Source organism: Scyliorhinus torazame, chromosome 17 (genome assembly GCF_047496885.1).
Source record: "Scyliorhinus torazame isolate Kashiwa2021f chromosome 17, sScyTor2.1, whole genome shotgun sequence".
In the NCBI taxonomy this organism is placed as follows: Eukaryota; Metazoa; Chordata; class Chondrichthyes; order Carcharhiniformes; family Scyliorhinidae; genus Scyliorhinus; species Scyliorhinus torazame.
In genome coordinates, this window is record NC_092723.1 from 39,200,010 (window position 1) to 39,215,287 (window position 15,278).

Here is a 15,278-nt window from a genome sequence, read left to right on the forward strand (position 1 = left end):
AAGAGAGTAGAGTATCATTTAAATGAGAAAAACTGCAGAAAGCTGCAACACAAAGGGACTTGGGGGTACTTGTGCATGAAACACAGAAAGCTGGCACACAGATGCAACAGATAATGAGGAAGGCTAATGGAATGAAGGCTCTTATTTCAAGGGGGTTGGAGTTTAAGTGTAGAGACATCTTGCTGCAACTGTACAAAGTACTGGCGAGGCCACATCTGGAGAACTATGAGCAGTTTTGGTCCCCTTATTTAAGGAAATACATTATTTAATTGGAGGTGGTTCAGACAAGATTCACTAGGATGATCCCCAGTATTGAGGGAGAGTCTTTTGAGAAACGTTTAAACAGGTTGGGACTCTTTGGAATTTAGAAGGTTTAGGTGCTGGTTCAGCACAGTGGGCTAAACAGCTGGCTTGTAATACAGAACCAGGCCAGCAGCGCGGGTTCAATTCCCGTACCGGCCTCCCCGAACAGGCACCGGAATGTGGCGACTAGGGACTTTTCACAGTAACTTCATTGAAGCCTACTTGTGACAATAAGCGATTATTATTATTAAAAGATGATCTCAATAAAACATATGCAATTCTTAAGGGGCTTGACAGGGTAAATGCTGAGAGAATGTTGCCCCTCATGAGACAGCCTAGGACCAGAGGGCCTAGTCTCAGAATAAAAGGATGGCAATTTAAAACATATGAGGAGAAATTTCTTCTCTCAGGGGGCTGAGAGTCTTTGGAACTCATTGCCACAGAGAGCTGTGGAGGCAGGGTTCTCATGTATATTTAAGGCTGAGATAGACAGATTCTGTAACAGTAAGGGAATCAAGAGTTACAGGGCAAGGGCAGGAGAATGGACGTGAGGAATGTCGGATCAGCCATGATCCTATTGAATGGTGGAGCAGGCTGGAGGGGCCAAGGGGCCTACTTCTGTTCCTGTTTCTTCTGGTCTTATGGTCAGAGGTGCAAAATCGTGAGAGGCCAGATGAGTTAAAATAACCTGCACTACTTAAAGTTCAGCTGCACTTCTTAAAGAAAGGTGTCCTGTGAGTGTAGCACATGTTGGAAGACATTTTAAAAGTAAGTTTAAAGGACGGAACACTCAATAATGCCTGACAATGGGAGAGAGCAGCCTTTGAGATTTTCTGATGGTGCACTGAAAGCCTTGGAGCAGAAGATGGAGAAGAGGAGCGTTGTGATCTATTCACAAGGTCCCAGGAGGGCCACCAGAAAAAAGTTCAGAAAGCCATGGGACAGCTGTGATGATCAGTGCCTGGTGCCTAGCATTGAAGCAGTGTTGCAAAAAGGTCATTACCATAAGGGATCAAGATCACTAAATGTATTTCCAAATGTTATATCCCATCAGTTGCAGCACTAGCCTCACACGCTGCACAATGCCCATTCATACCCATTCGTAGGGGCTGTTTAGCACAGGGCTAAATCGCTGGCTTTGAAAGCAGACCAAGGTAGGCCAGCAGCACGGTTCAATTCCTGTACCAGCCTCCCCGAACAGGCGCTGGAATGTGGCGACTAGGGGCTTTTCACAGTAACTTAATTTGAAGCCTACTTGTGATAATAAGCGATTTTCATTTCATTTAATTTCATTTTCATTTCATTTCATTTTCATACCCAACATCCAAAACGTCACCTCAACCTTGAAGTGTTGGGTACTCTGCCACATAGATGAACCAACACGGTTGTGAATGGTACAATGCAGTTTTATTTCAAACATCTATTTACACTGGTAAACTGTTTACTGAGGTTCGATCATGACCCTTGATTCTGTGGACCTATTCCTAATTCTGTCTTGTAGTGGCACTCAGCACATGGTGGATGTCTGAGTGGCCTGCAATGAGCTCTGTGCCCTGAGCCGCCTCCTGCTCGAGTGCCCAGGAAGTGTCGTGTTCCCTGTTTTGTACTGTGTATGCTCTTGCCTGTGATTGGCTGTCGTGTTGTGTGTGTTGATTGGTCCATTCATCTGTCCATCAGTATGTATGTGTGTATGTGCTATGATGTTTACCTGAATATCATGACAAACCTCACACAGTTACCGCTGCCGCATGTCGCACAACACATCTCGCAGCTTGCACATGGCCAGCAAAACAACCACGGCGCCACATCAACCAAACAAGTTGCGCCAAACTCTCTGTTACAATTCCCTCCCTCTTTCAGGACAGGTAGAGGCACAGCCATTGGAACATAGGAACAAGAGTAGGCCAATCAACGCTTCGAGCCTTTCCCGCCATTTAATGAGATCATGGCTGACCTGTGGCCTAACCCAAGGAAGACCGAGGAGGCAGCAGGACCTAACCCGAGGAAGACCGAAGAGGCAGCAGGACCTAACGCGAAGAGGGCCGTCAGCCATTTTCAAATGGTGTGTGTGGTTTCCTTTTTAAGACAACAAAATTGGAATAAAAATTATTTTCTATAATATACAGTATGTTGTATTGAATATATAATTTATAAAGTACAGAATATATAAATAAGATTTATTACATAATATATTACATGTGTGTATATATGTATGTTATATATATATAAACATACACAGACACACATATACACGGATCAAAACAGACTCTGAAGCAAAATCAATTTCTCAGCAAATAGAACATTTTTTTTCTCAGATTTCACTCATCAGCTGTGTTTCAACAGTGAAAAGCTCCGAGAATGTCTGCTTAAGTAAAGCTTTTCCTATAATTTACTGGCTAATTTACCATTCTCTCTCCAGTAAGCATTTCTTTTCAGGAATCCCGATGCTGCTCTGATTCAGTAGGGCAATGGGAACTTCAGAAATTAATTGAAAATCAGTAAATGATAGATATCTGGTCATTTTTGTACTGGGTAATAGTGTTTCATACCCATCAAAAATGAATGAGAAATCAGTCAAAGATTCTTTGATATATACCCATTAATTTCAAACAATGTAGAAGATGACTAATGAGTTATGAACCGTCAGAAAATTGCTTATCTGAAATTGCTCCCACTGCTCCTAACTAATTTCCAATTTTTGTTTCTATTGACCAGTGGGACTCCACATAGAATCTAATCAGACAGGCAAGTAGGGTTGCTAGTCAGCTGAAAACATGAATCATATTACACTGTACTAACCAAGCGGATTATCAAGAGACGCATCAGCCACAAGAAAGATTGCTTTGGGTCCCTTGGTTATCCAGGTGTTATAGTCTATATTGGAAAAAAGTCCAAAACAAATTCCATTTAACATTGTATTCTGACAATTTAGGGCAGATTTGAATTTGATAATCGTGATCCAGGCTTATGTTAAATCATAGAATACTACATTAAATCATAAAGAGTAGTAGCTTTATCCATTTAACTGATTATCTGAAGAAGGACTTTTTACAAGGCAATCCAAAGTTGAACTGGTGATGCACATACACAGCACAAAAGGAAGCTCTGAGTCCCTTCTGCCCGTGTAACTTTTACTAAATATGTATTTACCTATCTTAATCCCTTTTGTTACAATCCCAGTAGATGCTACTACGGGACGTGAAGGTCCCAGAATGGAACCTTGACTCAAATGACTGTCACTGGATTCTCCGTCGGCGGAATTCTCCACTTCACCGGCAGCGCACTGATGCCCGCAGATTTCCCGACAGCGTGAGGGTGCCCACAATGGGAAACCCCATTGGCCAGCTGCCAGGATGGAGCATCCCGTTGTCGGTGGGAGCACGCCGCACCAGAAAACGGGCGCAGAGGGGCAGAGAATCCTGCCCTTTAACTTTTACCTTTTTTTTTCCAGAAAACATGGATGAATAAAGTCACAGGAATGCCAATTAACTTTGCCCAACAAAAATAAAGTTAATTAAACATGGAAAGTGTGACTATAATACAATACTCCTTCAGTCCCACCAGCATTCTTGTCCATTACTCTATTGTATGGCTTTCCCGCTTCTCACAGGGCTGAGAGCTGTTCACTCTTTGGCTTTCTCGCTCCAACGCCAATGAGTTCAGTTAAACACAATCACAAGGCCTGTCTTTCCTAAAGTGGCCCCTGGTTGCGAAGCAACATTTCATTCTTTCTCCAAGCTCATGTTTACTTTTCATGTTGTAAACTCTTTCCGCACAATGCCGACACATTTTGAACTGAATCCAGAAACCCCCATACATGCAAACATCTTTGTTTAACATGACTCAAACTCGAGATTTAACCCTTACACAGAAATACTAAACTGAACCCACTTAAATCTATCCCATATTTCTAATATCCAACACCATAACCAAGCACTTTCACCATTTCTGTCCAAATATTTCTCTTTCAAATATTTATTTGTTTCTCTTTTAAAAGTGATTATGAATTCTGCTTCCACAATTATTTCTAATATAACAGACCAGAGATTATTTACATTCCTACCATATTCATGTTGGAAATTGATATGCTAGGCCATTGAAAATTGAGAAACAAATTTGGGTCATTGATCAGCTATGACCTCCCTGATACAATTTGACCAAGGGTGGAATTTTCCAATCTGTGATGGGGGTAAGGAAGTGTTATGTTTCCCACAGAGGAGGTCAGTAAGAACACATGCCATATCTTCTGTTCCCCAGAGTAATTAATTATGCAGCTCTGTGTTTTGCACCATCTTCCGTGGAGGGGCGTGATTCATTGCATGCATCCAACTCTTCTAACCAGATGCCATATTGAAGAGGCATCCAAAATCACTGACCCAACATTGCAGGAGAAGATGGACCTCCAGTAATATTCTGAGGCTGGAAGATGGATCTTCTCGAAGACAAGGAAGCTGGAATATCCACCTGATAGATGCTTCCCCACCCCATTCACTGCTATGGTGCTTCATGGTCTAGGGTCATTGGCCGCTTCCATCCTGAACTCCGAAGGCAGTCCCAGACCTTCTATGGATAAGCCTCAACATTTGCATACAACATTGGGTCAGGCGTGTTCTGGCCCGGCGTGTTTTTCTGCTGGCGTCGTGGAGAATCCGAAGTGGGGGGAGGATTACAGTTGGGTCTTCATCTGCATCCATTAGCTGGATGCAAATCTGTTTCTCCAGCGGGATTCGCAATCTGACATGGCGGGCAGCATTGGAAGATCCCGCTGTCATTAAATGCCAGCATAAATCTGATTTTGCGGCCATTCATTGAATTCAAGGCCCCCACCACTGCTGTCATTGATCCTGTCAGTGGGGGAAATAGGAGAATTCCATCCCAAGTCTCAAACTAGCCAGCTATCATACCTGCCCAAAACACGTGGAAACCTTTGTAGGAGGAAAATGTTTTATGCAATGTTTATTCAGCAATTTGCAAGGAACACTTTTGCTGCATTTCATTTTGTGGTTTAACTGTTTTATTAAATTGGGAAATGTAATGTTAACTGGAACTTGGACTTTCGTCAGCACAGTTTGCAAAAGGTTATTGAAGAAGACAGACCAAAGAAGCTGTTAAGTGTGTCATGTGAGAGTACCTTTAAGACATGGATGTTTAAGCAATGTACCTTTAAGAAAACAGTGATGTTAGAGAATGGGTGGAGCATAGGTCAGGTCAGCCATTTTTGCAGTTTAGCAAGAGAGGGAGTTTGAACTTCAGAAAATGGCCATGAAACATGAAATCAGTTAAAATTGGCAGACGTAAAGGGAAACGTACAGTTGGATGGTAGTGATGAGGATAGTGAGAAAGAGAGTCGTAGGCTTGGTGGGAATCTATTTAAATATGTCCAAGCATTGCCAAGGTTTGACGAGAAGGAAGTGGAAGCCTTTTTCATTTCATTTGAGAAGGTAGCTGAACAAATGAAATGGCCACAGGACATGTGGGTGTTACTGATTCAAATAAAACTGGTAGGTAGAGCTAGTGAAGTGTTTGCATCACTACCGGAGGAGGTATCTGGAACGTATGAGGAGGTGAAGAAATCCATCTTAAGTGCATATGAGCTAGTGCCTGAATCTTACAGACAAAGGTTTAGAAATTTAAGGAAAGAATTTGGTCAAACATACATGGAGTTTGAAAGGCTCAAACAGAGTAAGTTTGATAGGTGGATAAGGGCATTTCGACCAAACGTATGAAGCTCTCAGAGAAATTATACTTTTGGAGGAGTTTAAAAATTAAATTCCTGATGTAGTGAGAACTCGTGGAAGAGCAGAGGGTTAAAACTGCGAGATTAGCAGCGGAAATGGTAGATGATTATGAATTATGTAAAAATGATGTCTTGATGAGAAAATGGAGACCTGTACATATGCAGGCGGATGAAAAGTGGGCAGAAGTTCATCAAGTAGTATTGTTGGTAGGGTATAGAAAGGAGGTGTTGCGAGTTGCACATGAGGTACCAGTGGGAGGTCATTTGGGAATAAGGAAAACTCAAGCTAAAATCCAGAAACATTTTTATTGGCCTGGACTACGTAAAGATGACGCTAAATGTTGTCAATCATGTCACACATGTCAAGTGATAGGGAAACCTCAAGCAGTGATAAAACCAGCACCCTTAATACCCATTCCAGCATTTGAGGAACCTTTTACGAGGGTCATAATCAATTGTGTAGGACCACTTACGAAAACAAAAAGTGGGAATCAATATCTTTTGACTGTAATGGATGTGTCTACTGGGTTTCCAGAGGCCATTCCAGTACGTAAAGTTACAGCTAAAAGGATTGTGGAGGAGTTACTTAAATTCTTTACTAGATATGGACTACCCACAGAAATTCAATCGGATCAAGAAACAAATTTTACTTCAAAGTTATTTAAAGAAGTTATGGATAGCTTCGGAATAAAACAACTTAAATCAACTTTGTACCATCCAGAATCGCAGGGAGCGTTAGAAAGGTGGCATCAGACATTAAAGACAATGTTGAGGGCGTATTGTCAAGATTATCCAGAGGATTGGGATAAAGGAATCCCATTCATATTGTTTGCAATTAGGGATGCACCTAATGAGTCTACCAAATTTAGTCCTTTTGAACTAATTTTTGGTCATGAGGTAAGAGGACCACTTAAATTGATTAAGGAAAAATTGGTGGGTGAGAAATCGGAAATTACACTATTGGATTACGTGTCAAATTTTAGGGAACGATTAAATAGAGCAGGTGAATTGGCTAGACAACATTTGAAAGTTGCACCAAATGTGATGAAACGGGTAGCGGACAAGAGATCCAAAGTTCGTAGTTTTGCCAGTGGGGATAAAGTTTTAGCGTTGTTACCAGTGGTAGGTGAGCCTTTAAAAGCTAGGTTTTGTGGACCGTATCAGATTGAAAGGAAATTAAGTGAGGTGAAGTATGTGGTAAAAACACCAGATAGAAGGAAGATTCACCGAGTGTTTCATGTGAATATGTTTAAAAGGTATTTTGAAAGGGAAGGAGAGAAAATGGAGGTTTTAATGATTCTAACTCAAAGTGACAAACCAAATCCAGATGACTGTGAATTTGACATACCTCAAATTAAATTGGAAAATGAGGATGTTCTTAAAAATTGGGATAAATTGCGAAGTTACCTTCCAGAGGAAAAACGAACTGACCTGAAAGAGTTATTGATGTCACGTGGTCAAGTTTGTGGAGATAAATTGGGAAGTACTAAAACGGCTATACATGATGTAGATGTGCTGAAGAATGGCATAATTGAAGTGGGTTGCAGCCAATGAAGCTCACCCATAGTGATGGTACCTAGACCAGATGATACCCAACGGTTGTGTGTGGACTATAGAAAGGTTAATGCAGTTACAAGAACCGACTCTTATCCTGTCCCACCATTGAAGGATTGCATGGAGAAAGTGGGACAATCTGCTTTTATTTCCAACTTCCAGACATGGAAAGAACATTTAAACCATCGTATGGAGTTCTTCGATTGACTTCAGGTGGCGGGTTTGGTGATGAACCTAGCCAAAAGTGAATTTGGAGAAGCCCGAATCACTTTCCTTGAGGAGTTTCCGATATCCTCAAGACGAAGGGAGGCATTGCGATCTCTTAACATGAATGAATTTGATCAAACCTTTGGTCAAAAGTTTTGTGGCGTGATTACTTCACTGAAGGGCTTGCTAAAGAAACCTAAAAAATTCCAATGGACAGCGGACTTTCAACAGGCATTTGACTGCCTGAAAGCTGTGATCACCAATGTTCCTGTATTGGAGAATTGCAAGGGTCTCTGTGGTCAGATTGAACTAAATTATCTGATTCTGAAGAGAATTGCCGAGGAGTAGAGGAATGGATGGATCGGGCAGAAATTTTGTTCAAAGAGACTGTCAATCGAGAAGGATATCATCAGATAGCTATCATCAGATAGCTTGTATCCACAGCCATCGATCTGCTTGCTCTTCTCTCCCACCTGCTTTGCAGTTTGGGTACTGTGTTGGTATATTCAGAAAGTTTTATTTTTAAGTCTTTCAAGGGGACGCGGTGGCATAGGGGTATTGTCATTGGACTCATAATCTCGAGACCCAGATGGGTCCCAGGTCCAAATCCCACCACTTCAGATGGTGAAATTTGAATTCAATAAAAGAAATCTGCAATTAAAAGTCTAGTGATGACCATGAAACCATTGTCGATTTTTGTAAAGACCCATCTGGTTCACTAATGTCCGTTATGGAAAAAAAATCTGCCATCCTTATCTGATTTGGCCTACATGTGACTCCAGACCAACAGCAACATGGTTGACTCTTTACTGCCCCCTCAAGGGCAAATAAGGATGGGCAATAAGTGCTGGCACAGCCTGCAATACCCACGGCCAATGAACAATTTTTTTTTTTTTTTAAAGCTGCTTCTTGGCTTCTTTCTTCTGCACTAAACCTTTCAGCTTGTCTACTTCATTGCATTGACATTGTCGGCAACCATCTTGTTGTTAGCTTAGGTATTGTCTCCCTCATCCATGGGTCTCCCTGTCTTTTTGGTGCTATATGGGGATGTTCTGGGCCTTTTATTTAAGGTCTATGCTTGCACAATTAATATCTCACCTAATGTGGTTGAGGATTCATCCATCCCTATTTTAGGGTGACCTCATCCACAAATACACCAAGTATGAAAACATATTAACTAGTACTTCTGATTTCATACTTAATCCTGATGTACTGCTGTTATCTAAAAATATTCTTCTCCCTGACACCAAGTTTTGTGTGTGATTTGGCTCATGCCTTAACCTAAATTGCTCCAGTAATGTTATTTTGCTACCTCTGTCTGTTTTTCCACACTGGGAGCATGGCTAAAATGCTGTTGCCCTTTTAAAAATGGCTGTTCTGTAACTTTTTTGTCCTCTCTTTTTTTTCTTCCCATGTTTGATAGTTTCAGTGGACTCACATTGCTATGACAGAGCCATTTTTTAAACCTTATTTTCTCTGCAACAAACATATAAAAAAAATTGTTTGAGCCATCGATTGAACTTTTAAATCTGAGGAAGTTGATTTTTTTAAGCTCTTCCTTCAGTCTTAAAACTTTTTTAATGCATTAATTTGAGCTCGGCCATTGTGCATTATGAAGCTTTCTTCCAGCTGCATTCTGAAATCCAAGAGCTGATCCTCATCACTGCTTATTCCAAAAGGTCATTTCTGCCATTCTACTGTATTTTGCTCATCCCTGTAAGTCCTTTGACTCAACAAGCTGCGAGTGTTCACAACAGACCTCCCTGGCGTCCTCAACTGTCCTGTGGATTTCTCTTTTGTCTGTCAGCCTTTTCTTGTCTTTGAATTTTGTTCAGCTTTTTTTTTTGATCAGGCTAGGTCCCTTGACTCTGCCTCTGTCACTGATCGGGTCTGGCAATGAAACTTTTGAGGCAATCTCACCCTGTGTCTTCCATTTAGATGTACTTCTCACAGATCTGACTGCACTTTCTCCCCTTTTTCATGTTTTTGAAATTCTGGATTTTATCATTCACTGTCACCATGTTGTACAAATTATTTGGTGTCTCCAGAGCGGTCTGGAGGCTGATATGATTGAACATTAAGTGTTAACTAACAACTCATAACTAAATACAACCCCAAGGTATAGTCTTGCTTTGGTGCTATCTCCATGTTGACTGCTTCCAGAATCTTCCACCCACTCCACTATAACGTGGCTCTCTACATCACCATGGGGGGCAGTGCCATTTCCTGAGTTACACATTCATTCTTGTTCAGCCCTTATACCATACAAAGCATCTTATCTCTCCAGAGAACAAAGATATCTTTTCTGTCATTGACTCGCTGTGATTTGGCTAGGAGATAGCAAAGTTACCTCAATTCCTTCTCTGTAAAAATGCAAACTTACCTTGTCAAATCTAAAGGCCTAAAATAAAATCCACAGATGGGAGAAAACTTCAGACTGTCAACTTAATCCCTTATTTGGGACCATGACTTGACACTGATGTGAGGTTACATGATACAGCGGCCATGTTGGTTCCCTGATAAAGATGTAGCAGAAAATGTAAACTATTTTTCAGAGACATCTTCAGAGATGTAGAAAGAATTCAATTTGAGAGAGAGAGAGAAAGAGGTAAAGCCATCGACTGCCGCAGCTAGTTAAGCAGCATGGTAACTACCGACTATATCTCAAAAGACAAACTTTGGGTGGGATTTTTCTTGTCACCCGCCCGTCGCATGTTTCACAGTGGCAGTGCACCCCCCCCCTATTGGCCGGTGGCAGAATCAGTGGTCCCACTGTTGTCAACAACAGGGTTTCTGGTTTTATGCACCTCAAAAGATCCCGCCAGTGAGAATGGCCTGAAAATCCGAGGCTAAGTCTCTCTCTCTCTGCACTAATCTGTTCCATCTTCAAGCAGACCTCTGAGAATTACTTCTGGGCAGATCAACTCTAGGAACCATAACCACTACTCAGCATTTCCGTGACCTTCATTTCAGCTAAATAACAACTTGATGATAAAACATCAGTGGTGCACCACAATAGAGATCGAGTTAAATTCCATTTTTATAATTACTGTTTTGCCATCAACTGTATCAAGTTTGTGTGTGTGTGTTTGATAGTGTGGGTGAGTCATGCGACTGCACAGTGGGTAGCACTGCTGCCTCACAGTGCCAGGGACCCAGATTTGATTCCCGGCTTTGGTCATTGTCTGTGCGGAGTCTGCATGTTCTCCTCGTGTCTACGTGGGTTTCCTCCGGGTGCTCCGGTTTCCTCCCACAAGTTCCGAAAGACGTGCTTGTTAGGTGAATTGGACATTCTGAATTCTCCCTTTATGTACTCGAAAAGGCGCCGGAATGTGGCGACTAGGGGCTTTTCACAGTAACATCATTGCAGTGTGAATGTAAGCCTACTTGTGACACTAATAATGATTATTATTATTATTCGATTCTCCATTTCAGAGATCAAGTGCTGACATTGGGATTGAATCGCGTGAGTGCTACGATCCCGAAAGTGCCGCCGGTCCCGGAATGATTCAGGACATCCTATTGGGCTAGCACAGTCACCAGGTGGAACTAATGCAATTCCAACGAATGCTTGCATGTGATTCGCCAGGGTCAGGATCGGCACTGGAGAGCCTGACATGAAGGAGCTGCATATAGGAACTCTACTCCCCACACACCCTCATCTCAGCTAAGAAGATGGCACTGATTGCGTTGGAGCATGCTGATCTGATTGATGGGTCGGCTGGGGCCAGCGGGTATCTAGGGGGTGGCCTAGGGAGGCACCCATATGACCCATGGTGCAAAGTTCCCAGTGGACAGTCAGCGGCATGCACAGCCGCATGGCTGCTTTGCAGACTGCGGCAACGGTAGTCAATACCCGTCCACTTCGACCCCACTGTCCACCTCCTGGCCAACCCCCGCTACTCTCCCTGGCCCTGGCAGAAACTCCCCAGCCAACAGCACAACCGTTAACACCACACTATAGCGATGTTGGACATTTTTCATACTCCTTTCCTCTCCCTTCGCAGCCAAGGCGCCTGTTTCCTGATTTTAAATACCACAAGTGAATCTCGCCATGAGTAATTTCTCCTGACCGAGGGGGAGCATTGCGGGGTGCCCGGAAATGATATGCCGATGGCGATTACTGTACAATTTGCATGCCCACGGCGGCATGCGGCATTGAACACATTCACGCCACTGTTGAGGCACGGGAGCATGGCATTCTGTTGGGTGCTGACCTCGATTTTCGGCGGACGCACGATTCTCTGCCTGATCATGTTTCCTGATTCTGGTGTCGCTGGGCGGAAAATCCAGCCCAATGTGTTTGTTGAACTTTGGGGCAAATGTCTGAGAAATAAACCAACCTTCTTCATTTGTAAATTGAAAAGCTTGCTGCTTGGTTATTTAAGTTACCCCGAAAGTAAAAATAATTTACACATCATTTGACCGTGGCAATAAAAGGTAACACCTTAAAATTGTCCATGAAACTGAACTCAATGATTAGGTATCTTGTAGTTTTCCTCCTTGGCCTTCACTAAGCCATCTGACTGAAATAGTCTTTACACTTAAAACAAATTTAATCCTTTAATTATTTCAAAGACCTCAATCAATTCTCCTCAAAGGCTACACTTTCCAAGAATATGAAACTCCAGCTCTCTCACGCTGACATGGTAAGAAGGCCTTTAAATTAGCTATCAATCTGGTGGGCTTTTATCCAAAATTTTCCTAGGGCCCTTATACCACAAGTGAATAAGCTAAAATTTAAAGTTATTATTTTAATTTTAGATAAGTCTTCTAAATGAGGCCTAATCAATGCCCTGTATAATGACAGCATTGGGTTACTTTTTTTCAGTTTTAATCACGCTGGCAGAATTGTTTTCAAGTCACCTCAGAGCACTAATTGTCGACCTTGCGAAATTCATAGTGTTACATTCAGGTCTTCTCACTCAGCATCCTTCAGCAAACAACCTTACATGATATGCACATGATTGGAGTTTCCCAATCCACGTGTTATATTTATCTGCATTGAAAGACAACTCTCCAATGTGCTTCAATTTTTCTCATCACATCCAGACCTGTTTTTATCCCCATCTAAGATTCTTACATCCAGCCATATCTTTATATATTCACAAGCAGTTGTCCTGACGTCCTCATCCAGATCATTACGATAGATTAGAAAAGTTGGAACTATTCTCCTTGGAGGAAAGGAGGAGGAGAAGGGATTTGACAGAAACATTCAACATCGTGAAGTGCCTGGGCAGGGTAAATAGGGCAAAGCTGTTCCCACTGGCAGAAGGATCGAGAATGAGGGCACAGATTGAAGGTAATTGGTAAAAGAAGCAACAGAGACATGAGGAGAGACGGTTCCACATAGCGAGTTTTTAGGGTCTGGAATGAACTACCTGAGAGTGCGGCAGAGGCAGCTCAATCACAATGTCCAGGGTTATAGGGAGAAGACAACAGAATGGCATTAGATGAAAGGCTCATTCAGAGAGTCAATGCAGATACGTTGGGTCCAAAGACCCCCTTCTGCAATATAACAATTTTGTGATTAATAAAAGGCAATGAACAGCGAGGGTCGTTTTGGACCCTAAAGGCAGTACAGAAATAGTGTAGAAAGGTGGAATTGATGTAGAAGATCAGTCATGATCACATTGAATGACAGAGTAGGTTTGGAAGTTTGAATTACCTGTTCCTGCTCCTATTTCTTATGATGATGAATTGGGCTAATTGAAATAATTCGATATTGAAACTCATATTAAAATGTATGACTTTAGAAATAGGTGGATTTCGTTTGAAAGTTAATTCAACCGACTTCAGTTTTAAAGTCAGCTATGGGAGCCATTCAGGCATGATGGAAAAGCTAGCCAAAACAAGGCATTAAGATGGTAAAGCAGAGAGGGAGTCATTGAGCTGTATGTCAAGAAGGCCAGAGATAAAATAACTAATAATAATAATAATAATTGCTTATTGTCACAAGTAGGCTTCAATTAAGTTACTGTGAAAAGCCCCTAGTCACCACATACCAGCACCTGTTCGGGGAGGCCGGTATGGGAATTGAACCCGTTCTGCTGGCCTTGTTCTGCATTACAAGACAGCTGTTTAGCCCACTGTGCTAAACCAGTCCCTGCAGCGATAAAAGACCAACTGTGGATGACATTTTTTTCTCTGTAACTAATTTATTGATGTACGTGTGTGTTGCGGGAGTTTCACGTCTATTTGACTAGTGTTTCTCAATCCACAACTGACCAGTCAACACTTCGGCAATGACCTACCAGCCACATCGCGCCCCAGTTCTGGTTGGATGCAACTGGTAGATCCTGGGCGAGGCCTCCCCTGGGATTCCGACGGGCATTACACCTCACGAGATCTAACTAGGTCTTGTGAGATACTGAAATTTGGGTCCTGCCCACAATGGGTGGGTCCCAGTCTCGCACAGTTAACTGAGTTTCAAAACCCACTTAGCTGTGTTCGCGCCGGATCTATCGGCCTCGCTGAGGAGACCCCAGCTGAGCACCATTCAAATGAGGACCAGGCAGAACGGTACCTTGGGGTAGAACTCCCATGTGAGCGGAGGCCCCCGGGTGGTTGGCCTCCAGACAGGGTGGTACCCTGGCACTGCTAGTACCACCTGAGCACGGCCCAGCAGTGTCCTGCCTGTGTGAGGTGGGGTGTGGGGGGGGGGGGGCTTGTGTGAGGATGATGCTGAGCAACTTCAGTGCGACATTGACAATTTGGCCAAATGGGCAGACACCTGGCAGATGAATTTCAATGTAGCGAAATGTGAGGTAATGCATTTTGGTAGAAGAAACATGGGTGAGCAATATAGGCTCAATGGTACAACTTTGAGGGGAGTACAGGAGCAGAGTGACCTCGGGGTTCAAGTGCATAATTCTCTGAAGGTGGCCAGGCAAGTTGAAACGGTTGTTAAGAAGGCTTATACTATCCTTGGGTTTATAAATAGAGGCATAATGTATAAAAGCAAGGAAGTGATGCTACACCTCTACAAATCATTGGTTATACCACATTGGAGTATTGTGTTCAGTTCTGGGCAACTCATTTAAGGAAGGATGTTAATTGCCCTGGAAAGAGTGCAGAGGAGATTTACCAGAATGGTACCAGGAGTTAAGAATTTTAGATACAATGAAAGATTGGAGAAATTGGGCTCATTCTCCTTGGAGCAGAGGTGTTCAAAATTATGAACAATTTTGACAGGGTAAAGAAGGATATTCTGTTCCACTAGTTGATATGTCAGTGACTCGGGGGGTTACAATTTTAAGATGTTCGGCAAGAGAGCTAGGAGCGAGATGAGGAGAAACTTCTTTACTCAGAGAGTTGTTGGGATTTGGAATGCACTGCCTGGGAGAGTGGTGGAGGCGGATTCCATAGGAGGTTTCAAAAGGGAGCTGGATACGCATTTGAAAGTCATTCATTTGCAGGGCTACAAAGGTAGGACTGGAGAATAGGACTAGCTGGATAGCTCTTTTGGGAGCTGGTG

The 15,278-nt window shown here is 42.6% G+C and overlaps 1 long non-coding RNA gene across 1 annotated transcript in view; it reads left to right on the forward strand.

Moving 5' to 3' along the window:
• Positions 1-12,167, forward strand: part of LOC140393524 (uncharacterized) — a 56,386-nt gene extending 44,219 nt beyond the window's left edge. The window contains exons 2-3 of the long non-coding RNA XR_011935645.1: positions 2,164-2,365; positions 11,237-12,167. This is a non-coding gene — a long non-coding RNA (uncharacterized lncRNA). The remainder of the gene's footprint in view (positions 1-2,163; positions 2,366-11,236) is intronic.
• The last annotated feature ends 3,111 nt before the right edge of the window (positions 12,168-15,278 follow it).